The sequence below is a fragment of the Diabrotica virgifera genome, chromosome 5 (genome assembly GCF_917563875.1).
Source record: "Diabrotica virgifera virgifera chromosome 5, PGI_DIABVI_V3a".
Taxonomy (NCBI): Eukaryota; Metazoa; Arthropoda; class Insecta; order Coleoptera; family Chrysomelidae; genus Diabrotica; species Diabrotica virgifera.
The window spans coordinates 220,153,730-220,169,520 of record NC_065447.1 but is presented as its reverse complement, the minus strand read 5'-3'; the positions used below and the strand labels follow the sequence as shown (position 1 = coordinate 220,169,520).

The 15,791-nt window shown below is 32.7% G+C and overlaps 1 protein-coding gene across 1 annotated transcript in view; it reads right to left on the bottom strand.

Moving 5' to 3' along the window:
* Window positions 1-15,791, bottom strand: part of LOC126884668 (protein embryonic gonad-like) — a 484,503-nt gene that overhangs the window by 227,477 nt on the left and 241,235 nt on the right. The window lies entirely within an intron of this gene.

Sequence of the window (15,791 nt, the reverse complement as noted above, 5' to 3'; positions counted from 1 at the left end):
TGAGGGTACGCGAGATCTTACAAGTTCATGTTTCTTGGTGACAGCACAGCTAAAACCAGTGGTAGTTTTAGAAGCATCAGTATACAAAATTAAATCATATGATTTCTTTTTGTATAATTTCTAAAAATGTTTTCTTTACAAGACTGTTGGGTGATTCATGTTTGTTAAAGATGGTGAGGGAGCAATAACATTTTTGTTATTTTAAATATGAAAATCTTATTTTCAAGATCAAGTATTTTGAAGAAAGTTGTCTGTTTTTATGTCCAATGTGTAGTATTTTTACAATATTGAAATGACCGAAAAAAGTCGCTTTGTGCGTAGTATAAATACTGTTAATAAAAAACCATGATGCACTAAAAATTTCGAGACGAGATTTTCTACGCATTTTCTAATGATTTCCTCAAGACAGTTCAATTGAAAAATAGTGCCCAGTAATTTTTCGATTTTTCGAATGAAAGAAGACAATAATAGTTATTTATGATATAAGTGTTAAAAGTAGACGTTTAAGGCACGAATGTGAAAGTTTGCAGAATGAGCGAAGCGAGTTCTGCAATTCACATGAGTGCCTTAAAAATGTACTTTTTAACGCGCATATCATACAATATTTTTTTCTACAAACGTAATTACAGGACAATATCTACAAAAACTTTTACTTGAACTTGAACTGACATTCCATTTTTATATTTTTTTTGACATTACATCAAAATTGTCTATACGCTCTGAGCTTCGCTGGTGTCGCTCCTAGCGGTTACTAATTCAACTTTTACCGGTAATTTTTAAATTTATTATTTAATTGTTATCGCTTAATATTTACAACGCAAAAAAGTAATTAAATTGTAATCGATTATTTTAAGATTTTTCTAATCATTTTGACGTTCTATTAATAAAATATCAATTTCTTACTTCGGATACTTTGACAATAATCGTGTAGATGGCGCTTAAGATTATAATAGATTATTTATAATTAGATATTACGGAACATTAAAAAAACTTAAATTCAGTATTTAAAACGTAAGTATATTTAAGGTAAAAATATATACCACAGCTTTGACCAACTAATATTGTTTATAATTAATGTTTTTAATTTTAATTTTAAATTAATCACTTTGACATTTATGTCAAATTTCCAGTAAACGTTTACAAACTTGTCACTACTGGCGTTCGCGAATTTGTAAATATCCCCTCTACGTACGAGCTCACAGCGTATACGGTCAATACGAACAGCAGTGCCTTAAAAATTTTAAAGCACTAGTGCCTTAAAGTAGCATTTTTAACGCTCGTATGGAGTGCTAAAAATTGCATTTTTAACACGGTTGTAGAAAAATTGTATTTTTTACTTAAATAAAGTTTTCAGAGAATACTAACTAGTAAGTGGGATGACCTCTACTTTCCATCCTTATCTTTTGTCACTCCTCGTAACACTTCTTTCACTGAGATTTATGCTCTCGAATAAAGACATAAATGAACTTTGCCACATTATTCGGTCACCTTATATGTAAATTCCTAATATACTCTCATCCTATAAATCTCTGTCGAATGTAACAAATCAGAATATTCGAAAAATGTCGACACAGCAAAATGCGTGTATATACCATATGTTGCTCTTTGGGCTCTTACACGACTCAAGTATTTGTCACATTTGAATACTTGCCTCGTCGGTGTATGCCTACTAGTGGCAACTAATAGAGCTGTTGCTGGAAGACATGATGTGAAAATCGCTGTACACTGCCTTATGCGTAATAACTCATACTTCGCATATTAGTTATCACGGCTTACCAACCCAATTTGCGAGTATATATGGTTAGATGATCTTCAGTGGCGGCACTTCAAATGTTTGTTTAGTTCTTTCTAGTAAAACACTGTTAAAAACTGAAGATTTTGCAAATACTCGTAGTTTAGGTATTTTGTCATATTCAATGATTTGTTTCTGTTGTGTCTTGGGAGTCTGTTTTATCTCCTATGTATACGTGTATGTATTGTCTAAATATTTTCAACTGAAGCACTATACTTTTTTCTCCACATTTAGTAATATAATTATAAAATGAGAATCTTTAACTAATATTGGAATGTGATGCTAACGCTCATCATTTGATTTGGGGTTCAAACATTAACAGTAGACGTGAGTCCATTTTACAGTTCATCTTAAGTATGGCGCTAGAAATTGCTAATATAGGAAACAAACCTACTTGTATCATAGATACTTTGACAGAGGTCCTAGATGTGGCGCTCTGTAGTGGCAAAATATACATCATAAGAAATGGACATGTGTTAGCAAATTTATCTATTTAATTTTGTTCTGAAGCTATTTCCTTGTGACATTTTTATGATTAACTATTTAGATGGAAAATAAAATAAATAAATGAACATCAGTCTTATATTAAAAATAGAGAATTTGATAGATCTCAAATATGTCAACACGCATGGGATAATGAACATAGAGTTCAGTGGAAAGATTCAAGTATAGTCCTGAAAGAAACAGATAGTAAAAAGAGAAAAATCAAAGAAGCGGCTCTAATTATGCTAAATGAAACCAATTGTGTCGCAAATTCCTCGGTAGAATGCAGTAGGATGTGGTTACCCATACTGAAAGAGGAAGTCAATAGAAAGAAAATACCACGATTAGTAAGTTCATAACATATCGAGTTAGTACAAATATTATATTTTAGTATTACTTATTTTATATCTATGTATTATTAATATTATTTATAATTTAAACATATTAAAGTCAGAATTTGGTATTGGTTTTTTGAAAGTAAATTAAATGTAAGACCAAATACTTACGATGTCGGGATAGTATCACGAGGTTTTTTCCTGGTTTTCCCTCGTGATTTACTATATAATCTCTAACGCGAGAATTTTATTGTCATCGTTGCATTTGGTTGTTTTTTTAAAGACAGATCACATGCTATGATTTTTTTGTGACGGATATTCTTGAGTTGGGATTGATTTCGTGTAATCAAATGAACTATCTTTTAGTAAAGTCGTCCCAGGAACGCAACTCATAAATATTGGAGATATCATTTTAAAGTATTCTACTTTAAAATGTATAATATACGTCTGAATTGCCAATATAAATGAGTCAGATTAAATAAATTATTAGAAGATTTTTTTTTACTTTGCAACAACATTTTTGTTTATTTTAGTACTATTTTGTATTTTGACAACGAAATCCGATTTGGGCTTCCAAGCGTTAATAAAATTATTTTTTAATTGTGGCTTATTAGCGACAAATTTTGGCAGGCAGCTCAAAAAAAATGGATTTTGCGGTGGACATCAGAACTCATCACTGGATTATACGAAACAAAAAATTCAAAAAGATTTTATTAGCTAATGAGTTTCACGAGGTAACAACGTCGAGTTTTTTATGTTTAATGATTTTTGAATTTTTGGTATCACTCAAAAGTCAAAAATACGAAATTTTTGATAAAAATTTTGTGAAAACCAACAGATTTAATATTGTTGAACAAAAAATAAGCACAAAACGAAAAATATCTCGACGTTGTTACCTCACGAAATGTCTAAAGAGAATCTGTGCAAAATATCAGGTAGATCGGCCGAGTAGTTTTTCAGTTACAATGTCCACCGCATTTGAAAAAGCAGTTTTGAGAAAAATGCGTTTAAAGTTTTGACAACTGCATCTTCATCTTCTTATTTGTCTGCCAAATCGTAAAGTGATGAACATTGGAATATGTTTTTTAAATTGGGGAGTAATCTACAAAAGAGAAGGCGAACAGCTGTTTAACGTTTCTCACTACGCTCCGGCGTGCTGGCGCGAAGCCGCGGCAAAGCGAGTCGAAGGTAGGGATATTCAACACCCTGTATCTCTGGTAATTTTACTCCGATTATTTTGAAATTTTCAGAGAGTGTTCTTGAAAGTATGCACTTTTATTTGAAATAATAAAAAAATTTAAATATTTCAAACCATACCCCCTCCTTAAAGGAATCCGCTAAGCGAAAAAGAACTTGTGGAGAAGATTCTGGGAAGAAATCTAAGAGATTAGAGATTCCTGCGTGTTGTAGAATTCATAAAGCCTTGGCGAAGGATGGTATGGGCATCTGTCAACGTTGACTTTTCGGTGAAGCCATTTCTTTCAGAAGGCCTTCGTCGGCGGAATAATAGACCTGTCGACCAGACATATACAGGGTGTCCAGAAACTCTACCGACAAACGAAGACAGGAGATTCCTCAGATAATTTTAAGACAATTTAACCCAATTCACCTAGTCCGAAAATGCTTCTTAAGGGAGCTAGAGCTCTTTGAAGATGGCGTCATGAAATTAGTTTTTCTTGAATACCTCCAGAACGCTTCTATTTAGAAAAACAAAAATTGGTACGCATATTACATTTTCAGAGATGAATCGATTCCATCCATTGCAAATTTCTGGTACCGGTCATAGGCGTCCGTTTTGGGTAGAGCAACGGGTATTTTATCGCATAACTTTTTTGTCCTTAACTTTTATGCATTTTTGACACCGGATTATTAAATTGTGAGGTATTCTAGTACTAAAAGGTACTGTTGCTTTAAGTCGGTAGGACACACCGTTTTCTAGGAAAATCGATTTGAAAGTTTTTCGTTCTTGGAATTTGAAAAAAAATTGAAAGAACTTTTCAACAAAAAACGATGTATTTTACTAACACAAAGTAAGAGTAACTTTTAGTACTCGAATACCTCATAATTTAATAATCTAGTGTCAAAAATGCTCAAAATTTCAAGACAAAAAAGTTATGCTATAAAATAACTGTTGACCTACCCAAAACGGACGCCTATGACCAGTACTCAAAATTCGCAATTAATGAAATCGATTTATCTCTGGAATATAAATAAATGAACCAGTTTTCGTCTTTCTAAACAGTTTTTTTTTTGAAATTATTTTTTTAATTCAAAAAGCGAAAAGTTTTCAAATCGATTTTTCTAGAAAACGGTGTGTCCTACCGATTTAAAACAAGAGTACCTTTTAGTGCTAGAATACTTTAAAATTTCATAATCCAGTGTCAGAAATGCATACAAGTTAAAGCTAAAAAAGTTATGCGATAAAATAACTGTTGCCCTACCCAAAACGGACGCCTATGACTGGTACTAGAAATTGACACTGGATGGAATCGATTTATCTCTGGAAGGTAAATACGTGTACCAATTTTCGTTTTTCTAACTAGAAGCGTTCTGGAGGTATTTAAGAAAAACTAATTACAAGACGCCATCTTCAAAGAGCTCTAGCTCCCTTAGGAAGCATTTTCGGACTAAGTGAATTAGGTTAAATTATCTTAAAATTATCTGAAGAATCTCCTGTCTTCGTTTGTCGGTAGAGTTTCTGGACACCCTGTATATACAGTTTGTCAAACGTAGGGAACAGTTTGAAAATCTTACAATCGCGTTATATGGCGTTATGGCGATTGTGCTATTTTCAAACTCTTTCCTACGTTTGACAAACTGTACCTGTGATACGGCACAACGAAAAAATTACCTATCTACCAAAACTTAAACTTAAATTGTTACCTTTACCAAAGAAAGGTCACTACCAGGATTACATAATATATCCCGTTACTTAGGGAAGCCTATGCCATTTGTAATAGAGCCCAAGTGCTTAGGTATAATATTTGAACCGAAGTTGATGTGGTAACCATATACTAAAAAGATCACACATAAGGCTACAATGACTCTTGGAAGATGTAGAGGACTGTGTGGAAAGAAATTGGGACTAAGTCCAAAAATAAAACTTTCGTTATACACATGGGTTACAAGGCCCATGATGATCATGGTACGGTTCGGTGTGGCATAAAGGACCAAGACCAACAGATTAGAGCGATTTATTTGATTAGTGGCATATAGAAGGTTGCTTGCTTGATTATCATGGGAGCCATAAGAACCTCCTCTACATAAGCGTTAGAGTTATTGCTAAGCTTAACACTACAGATATTGATAATAAAACTGGGCTAGATTAATAATAGTCCACAGGCTAACACAGCGTCAAGATTCTATAAGTATAATGTAAGGAGCCAATTAAACATGATTAAATCAGGAAATAAAATCAGATCCGTTCTAGGCATGCCTGTAGACCGAAGGATTTACCGGTGCACCTTTGATAAACATTTTAATATCATAGTACCAAAGAAGTAAGAGATGGAAATAGGTCCGCTAGTAACGGCAAACTCAAGTTGGTACAGAGACAGGTCCAAAACCGATAAAGATACAGAGACTGGTACATACAGCATATTGACCAGTAATAGAAATCCCTTTGAATTCTCCCGTATTTCACGTCGAAATTGAAACTAATAAAACTAATATGTTGGAAAGTTGTAGCAACATATAACTCAATCGTAATCTACTCCGATAATCAAGCAGCTTTAAAAGCCCTTAGATATATGCAGGTTGATTCAAAACTTGTGTAGGACTATTTGGGTACCGTCACCAGGTTGCAAGTAGAAATATACCAACATACAAGCCTGGGTTCAAGTAACCAAAGGCTACGTAGGCAATGAGAAGAGCTAGCCTAAGAGCTTGTTCATAAAATCAATTGGAAAGGTGTACAAATGCCGCAACCCAAAAACAGGCTGAGTTTATTAAGGACCATTTTTTGCCATAATTCACTAAATTACCCTAATTCACTAAATTTACCCTCATTTCAACTTCTTCTTTATATGAGATTGCGTCCGCAAATGGTGTTCTGATCAACTTATCTCTTTCCTCCCTTGGTTCATGTGTTTAAATATTATGTAGATTAATCACTGATTCACATCTGATTAATCTGACAATTAGTCTATTCAATAACGTTTAAAGGCATTACTAAAAATAGCAGAAGCGTGAAACGGTTAGTAAAATGTACTTTAGAAAATATGCTAAATTTTCCGTTATTTTATTTTTCCATTATTTTCATTTAAATAATTTTAGGCAGCACGCCACTGTGTAAACATGATTGTCTGATACGTGTAAATAATTGCAATTAGTATAATGTATGTTATTTGTTAATTCTTCATAAGGAATTTGATTTTCTATTAGAGAGTATACTTAAGGTGTTTAAGCATTGTCATTAGATAAATATAATATACAAATGAATTACGTTACCGCATTAGTGCTTAGAGCGAAGTTATTTATATATTTAAGAGATTCATTAGTTCTTAGATTAACTGGAAAATGTGACAAATGAATATATTGAAAATTAAATAATTTATATGTGTATGTTTTTGTTGGGACAGTACTTACAATCAAATTTAGGGAAACCACTAGTCATTTCAATAAAGGATGAAACAGGACGGGAAGAGAAGACAAAATATAAGATATCAGAAGAAGCAGAAATGTTATATAAAGAACTATACACCTCAAAGAAAGACGCAAACCTCAACACTCAGGAATATATTAAGAAAACAATCACGAATGTAAACTCAGAAATATTACCAAAAATAGAAAAATATGAAATAGAAGCAGCACTATCACAATTATAGAACAACAAAGCACCGGGACCAGATGGAATCCTTGCTGTAATGTTGAAAGAAGGGAGAGAAGAAATCTTGCAAACGTTAAGAAATATATTTAATCAGTGTTTACATAAAGGAGATATACCTAACGAATGGAACGAAAGTCTTACAATCCTGCTATTTAAAAAAAGCGACAGAAAGGACATAAAAATTACATGACCTATCATACTGATGTCGCAAACGTATAAACTATTCATGAGGATTATCAGCAACAGGCTAACACACAAATTGGACTCATATCAACCAGTAGAGCAGGCAGGATTCCGAAAGGGATCCACCACCAGCATGGTGGCACCACTGACCATCTTCTAACAATTAGGACACTAATAGAGAAAGCTATATATAATTAGACTTATTAAAATGCCCAGTTGGTGACACATACCAGTCTGATTTTTGCATAAGAGTTAATTGAAAGGATAAAAAATCAATTGGAAGTTCTGTCCGACATAATCCATGGGACGTTTTCGTAGTCTGACGTTTCAAATTTTTAACCTGTTCCACAATTAAAACTTCCCGTGTACCAGTGTTGCCATACATCAAAGTTTGTCCGACGAGACACCGTAAAGCTATTAACAAATTTTCAGCTTGTTTATTAATCAACTTTTTTTGGTACGCGGGATTCAGGTGTATAAATATTTTCATATTTGAAACGCTGACAATTTTTATATGAATATGTTACACCCAAAGAATGTTTGGTACATGTTTTATTAATCGCTGTGTCTAGGTACACGTTAACGTGTACGCAAATAAAAAAGTTAGGTACACGCGAATTAAACTTCATCAAGCAAGTGACGTCATTATTTAGCGTGCGCAGTGACTGTATATTTTGGTACACGCTATTTTGATGTTAGTGTTTGTTTGATAGAAAAATATTTGTTATTAGGGGAAGGGAAGCAGAACTATTCAGATGTTCAAACGTAATTATCGTAATATTAAATCAATGTGTATATAAAAGTATGTATTCAGGTAGGCAAAATAAATATTTAGTTGACATGACATATACAAAACAGTGTTAAAATAATTTTTATACATAAGTTAATTATACCAATTTATAAACCAATGCTGTTGTGTTTATTTTTCTTTATACAGGGAGTTGAACTTGTTACGATTTTCATAGAAAATTGGTTATAACTTTGTGAATACCCTGTATAACATAATAAACTTTTATATTTTTGTGATGAAGTTAAGAAGATTTCGAACATAAAATAAAATATAGTGTGTTCCATTTAAAAAAACATAAGTTTGGTCTGCCACTGTGTTATCGAACACCCTGTAACATTCTAACTAATTTTATAATATGAAGCTCAAAGTTTGCTACAATTTTTGTTACTAACTTTTATTGCTATCTATTACTGTAGCGGAACTACTGAGCTTTATCACACTATTCACACTAATCAATTGTCCTGTATATTTTATCTTATTACTTCTGCTACTTCTGAATTTTTGTCCCTTATCTTTTTCATACTATTTTAGAATGTTATTAAACTCATTAAAAGAACTAAATAATTGAAATGAATTTCAATGAATGAATTTTAATCAAAACGAAACCGTAGATTTTCTTATTTTAACTAAATAATTGTCCACACTTCATCGTTAATTTAAAAACTCTTTACAAATCAATATTAAGGTGTAAACATAACGTGATTAGATAAATTCTAACCACACTCTGACACTCGCGATACTTACAGATACTTAATACCACAGCATACATGCGGCTCAAATTAGCGTGTACCAAAAAACCTAGTCATAGTACACGCTAAATAATGACGTAATTGACTTGACGTTTAAGCGTGTACCTAACTTTTTTATTTGCGTACACGTTAGCGTGTACCTAGACACAGCGTTTATTAATTCGTTGGGAATGACTTCTGTTCCAGAGGATTTTCTGATTTTAAGTCGTCTAAACAATTATTCAACCTCCTCCATGCTTATTTCGTCATTTTCCTCATAGTTCAGGGTAAAGTCTGGTGGAGATTTAGTTATAAGTTAAGTGTAGTATTGCTTTCAATACTACACTTCTTTCCTTTTAGCCCAGTAAATGAACGGAAAATTCGGCGATACCGTGTAATTTTCAGGGGCAACTCCGAATTGCATGAAAATTTGGATTTAGGTTCTACTTACCCTCCACTTCACAGTTGAATTTGTACCGTTGGTTGCTTTTACTTGGGGGGTGACAGTCACCCCTTCTCGGGGGTAAAAAACATACGTTCAAGATCAGACCGGAAATGGATTAATTGACTGATTTTAAGGAACTTTTGTTCTATAGAGTTTTTTACGTACTTTTTGGGACTTTCGGGACTTACGTACTTTAAAAACTTTTCGGGAAAAACCCATTTAAACTTTTTTAAAGTATTTATAAAAAGGTTTGTTTTAATTGTTAACAAAAGCTTTAGCATTAAAAATAAGCGAGTTACGCCCAAAATAAAGTTGGCCCTCTTTTTTTTTGTAAAAAATCATAAAGATCTTGCCGTGTTTAGCTCCCCAAATGAAATTAATCGCTACCGCTTTACTAACAATTTACTTACCTATCTATTTTTTAAATGATCTGTCAGTCTCACCGGTTTAAAGTGTTTATTTTTGAAAGGGTTATAATTGAGAAAGCTTGAATGGGTCACTAATCACAAGTGTATGCAAATTTTGAACAGCCATATCTTAACCAATTTTTGTCTTATGGAGAAACAAAATGAAACTAGCATATTTATAATAGCAAAACCTACATTTTTTTACTCTTTAAGATTTTTCTTATCACTAATACTTTTTAAGTTATTTTGAAAAAATGAAATTTTTTAAAAATTTTTAGAAAAATTTTTTTTACTATAAAACCAAATGTTTTCAAAATTAAGCACTTCAAACCAATCAAACTTACAGATCATTTAAACAATATATGTACATACAGTTAAAATAGATGGTAAAGCCAAACGATTAATTTCATGTAGGGTGCTAAATATAGGGAGGTTTTCACGATTTTTTTTTTACCAAAAAAAAGGGGCCAACTTTTTTTTTCAGTGTAACTCGTTTATTTTTGATGCTGTAAACTTTTGTACAAAACAAATAATAAGATTTTTTAGATACCTTAAAAATGTTAAGGTTTTCCCGAAAAATGCTTCTTTCTTCGCTGATTTCGCGTTGAATTATTCGATTTGGAATTAGACGAATAAGAACGTATTTTTCATGAGCTTCAACTTTGCTTCTACTCAATTTTGTAGACTTTACTGATACACCATTTTTTCGTTTTTTTATAGGCTATACTTCTGCTAAGAATATTTTTTTCGATAAAATATTTACTTTTTGAGTTATTTGGGAGAAACGGTATGAAAACGTAGTTTTTGTCGAAAAATCAACATTTTAAATCGCGAATAACTCGAAAAGTATTGACTTACGCAAAAAACTTTATAGAACAAAAGGTGCTTAAAATAAGTCGATTTATCCATTTCCTGGCGTTATTTTAAACACGCGTTTTTCACCGTTTCACCGTTTCACGCGTTTTGCAAAATTCTGCACATCTGATGACAGAGTACAAGAACGCATGCAGAAGACTAAATAAACCAAGCAAAGACAGCAAGGACAATGCTAGATGGAGCTTATCAATGAGATGGGCGATGATCCGTGGGAAGGCCATTCAAGCCATTCAATGTCGACACCTACATGCCCACAACTCGTTGAGAAAACCCTTTCTGCGCTATTCCCTCAAGAAAACTTTTATCATTGAATCGAGGAATAACAGGCTCAAGAAATCCCGTCTAAACTATAAAAGTTCTTTACTCATATTTTTCATGTTTTTTACATACCTCGTATAAAATTAATTAAATATGATATCTGATAGTTGCACTTTAAGTTTGATACCATTCAGAGTTTTTTATGAGGAATAACTTTTTTTCATAAAATTAATAATAAGAGTTAAAGACCAATACGATTGGTTAAAAATGAAAATGATATTGAGTATCGGTACTTTGAGAAAAAACTACAAAAAATTTTTTGATGTTTGAGTCTTTTACTAGCAAAATTAAATTTATTGAATTTAAATTCAGATCAATAATTATTTTTTAAGCACAAAGAAATCTACCTGCCGCTCTATCCACCGAACTGTTGCATAATCCAATCACAATGACCCATCGAGAACTGTTACTTGAATAAACGGTGAACTAAAATATCCTCTCATCACATTAATTTAAGATGTCACGGTGTATTCGAACTGATTACAATGCGGTTACACCATTTGGCACAATTATTCATAATCAGTTAAATTATTTACAAATTGCTCATAGGTAGACTTTCATTTTCGATCTTGTAGCTTAGCGGTTTTCAGCCGCATTATCGAGAATTAGACTCTAGATAATGATGATTAAAATTTATAAAATAAATAATTTGGTATATGGATGTATTAATGTTTGACGTCAATGGTAATGAAATCAGAAAGTTCTACTTGTTTTCCCGTTATTTCGCTATTCAGTATAAAAATTGTGGTTAGATTTTTTTTGTTTGGTAAAAAAGGGTGAAAAAGTCAAAAGAAGCGGCCACAGAATATGAGTTTAACAACCAGCGTAGTCAAATTTTGAATAAAAGGGGACATCCGTCCCAAATGGAACGCAAAAGGGGACACCGTAGTATGACTTCGAATTACCTCCATATTAGGATAAAGATCGCCTCTAAATGAGGAGGAATTTAAACTAAGATAGGATAACCTTGAACTGAATTAGAGGGAGCCTAGATTACTCGGACATATTGGATATTAAAGCACCCTATGTAACGCACAGCTGAATGTGGCTGAATTTTTATGTTTGTGCGTCACAGTGTTGCCATGCTGTTTTCTATATATTTCTTTCATAATTTCAATCAATGTTAAATGTACCTACAAGAATAATAGAATAATAACGTTTACTTCTCCGTCATTATACTAGGTAAAATGACAAATGAGGTGTCAAATGAAAGCTTATAATCCAACGATAGTACTAAATGTGAGAAATTAGACCTAGATTGTCTATCCCTAAAAAAATAAGCGTTATATTGGGGATTTCTAATGTTGACATTAAAAGTTGTACTATTTTTTCTCTATAAAACATTTTGATCTAAAACTTACCAGAAAACTTGTTTGTACTCTTTACTTTAAAATAAATGTGATTAAGAAGCTAAATTTAAAACTTTGTCACACAACTTTTGCGATTAAACTTTGCAATGCACATATCCGCACCATTTTCTTTGAAAAATTCATAACCTTTATCATGATAAGAATAAAAACTTGAGGCAGATACCTTTATCTTCAGAAATGTTACAGCTATAGAGTGTAAAAATTTCAGAAAAAAATATTAAAATGGAACAGAGTTGTAGCGAGGTAAACGCAAAAAAACGTGATTTCTTTTTTTTTATTTTTAGGTTAAAATTGCGATTTTGACAATGTTTTCCCACATAAAATTCAAAATAAACTTCATTTTCATGTTCAGCACCCTCGAAAATATAAAGTATGAATAAAATTAGCCATTCATCCCTCTGTGGTCAATATCTCGAAAACTAAGCGCTTTTTTGAGGGTGTCACGCTCGTGTATAATATCACAAAAATTGTAACGTGATAATATGAAAAAATAGAGGATACGGCAACGATGTCACAAGTGATGGTCGGATCAAACGCCAAAATCTACACAGACATATTAGGGTGCTTTAATATCCAAGATGTCCGATTACTCATGGGATAAATTTGGATTTCCAACGAGACTACCTATAGTTAGATAGAGCAAATACTAAGTCAAATATTATGCAAAGAAGCAAAAGATGCAAATATAAAGAAACAAAAAGCATAACAAATAAATATCTTATCCTCTCACAGGGGTCGCTAAACACGTAAAATATATTTACATCTGGATACGTTGATTGCATCTGGCTGTACCATGGAAAATAATAGAATTAGGAAGGTGTGCCTCTTTATACATAAAAAAAATGCCTGGGCAAAATACCGTTCCCGAATTTGACTGAAAATATTAGAGTTCAAGTGTGGTCGTAACGGGATATTTTTCGGTAAATTCATTAAAGGGATTATATAGAACACGGGCCGTACGACAGTATTTGACAGTATTATTCGCTGTGAGCCTTAACTAGGATTATATGTCATAATATAGTACTCTCTGGCGATTTGGGGGACGCTCGTAGATATGTGTATGTTTTATATTATGTCATTGAAAATAACAATAGATTATTTAAAGTTGTGCTATTAATTTTGTGATAATGTATGTATCAAAACATTATTAGAAATGTAGTATAAATACCATTATAGGTGAATCAAATATGAACCGACCTTTTCGTCCCCGCTTAGCATAAACTGGCGGATATGTCTAAATTAGTCCTGTGGTGGCAGGTTATAGTATAATGTGTGACTGCGCGCTACCTCCTGTTCTCAGTGTTCTCTAATGACGTGCAGCCAGTTACTGTTGCGATGAGCGAGAGAGTAGTGCCATGTTCGGTTGGACAACGCATTGTTATCAAATTCCTTGCAAAAGAAAATGTTGGTCCCTTCTAAAATTTGGCGAAGACTAAAAATCAGTATGGGGAATCAACACTGTCCAATACACAAGTGAAATTTTGGCATAGACAAATTCGTGAAGGACGAGATACCGTACAAAACAAAAGTCATCAACGACGTCCAAAAATTGTCCGATAAAGGCGAAAACTCGTTTGTCTGCAGGCAGAGTTTTAGCGACATGTTTTGGAATTATCGTGGCGTTTTGTTGCTGAATTTTCTTCATGAGAGACGAACCATTAATGCAGCTTATTACTGTAGCCTTTTGGACCGTGTTCGAGTTGCCTATAGGTCCAAAAAACGGGATGTCGTATACGAGATGTGTTGTTCTTGCATGACAACGCCCGACCGCATACAGCTGACAAGAAAGAATAGCGGAAATACATTGGACTCTTGTTGAACATCCTGCACACAGTCCTGATCTTTCACTATGTGATTACCACATATTCGGTCCATTAAAAGATGCACTAGGCGGAGCGCGTTTTGATGATGATAATTAAGTGGAGCAATTCTTGAGCAATTGGTTAGATATCCGTTCTCATTCTTTTTATGAAAATGGCATACAGAAACTTCCTAGCCACTGGGGAAAATGCATACACAAGGAAGGAATGTATATAGAAAGATGGAGTACCTATTGTTTAATTGTTGTTTTTATATTTCAATAAAAAGTTATTAGCAAAGTTTCATATTTGATTCACCTCTCGTACATATAGGTCTGGATCCCGCGTATGAAAAAAAAGTTGATTAATAGCAAGCTGAAAATTTGTTAATAGCTTAAGGGTGTCTTGTCGGATAAACTTTGATATATGGGAACACTGGAACAGGGGCAGTTTTAATTGTGGAACAGGTTAAAAATTTGGAACGACCAGACCACGAGAACTGCACATGTATTTTGTCCGACAGAACAGACTTAAACTTTTCGAACAGAGATTAAACCCTCATGCAAAAATCAGACTGCTATTTATCACCAAATGGTCGTTTTAATGAGTGGAACATGTAGAATATGTCAAATGACAGGAATTATGACAGGTGATAAATAGCAGTCTTATTTTTGCATGAGAGTTTAATCTCTGTTCGGAGAGTTTAAGTCTGTTCTGTCGGACAAAATAAATATGCCGTTTTCGTGGTGTGACCGTTCCAAATTTTTAACCTGTTCCACAATTAAAAATGCCCCTGTTCCAGTGTTCCCATATATCAAAGTTTATCCGACTAGACACCCTTAACCTATTAACAAATTTTCAGCTTGCTATTAATCAACTTTTTTTCATACGCGGGATCCAGACCTAATATGATAGAAAATGTTTTGATATATATAAATAAAGTTTAAATATAGAAAACCCATTGAAACTCTTATCTTATGAAAGAAAAGATATTTATAAAATAGTAAAATCCGCAATTCAGCGGTCTAGTGAACAATATAAGTTTTGGATTCAATTTTGTAGAAAACATTTCTTGTTAATCTTCTGTTAATTATCTTTCATGTAAATATATCTTTAATATATTAATAGTTCATGACCGTAAAACAGATTGATATTTAAATAGACTGAAGTATTTATCTACTTACTTACAATGATAGTTTATTGGTAATTACCTGCAACAAACAAAAAATTATTAGTTTATTGGTTATAAACATTATAAATGTAGTTGTGTAAAGTAATACATAAAATTAAACTAAAAAGTATGTGAACAAAAGAGCTTAAAGAAGTTGAGCTATTTGCTACTTGATCGTAAAAAAGGCAAATTTGTTAACGTTTATAGATTTTCATTAGCGGTGTATTATCCGTTTATTTTTAACTGACTCTTAGGCCACAAGATTC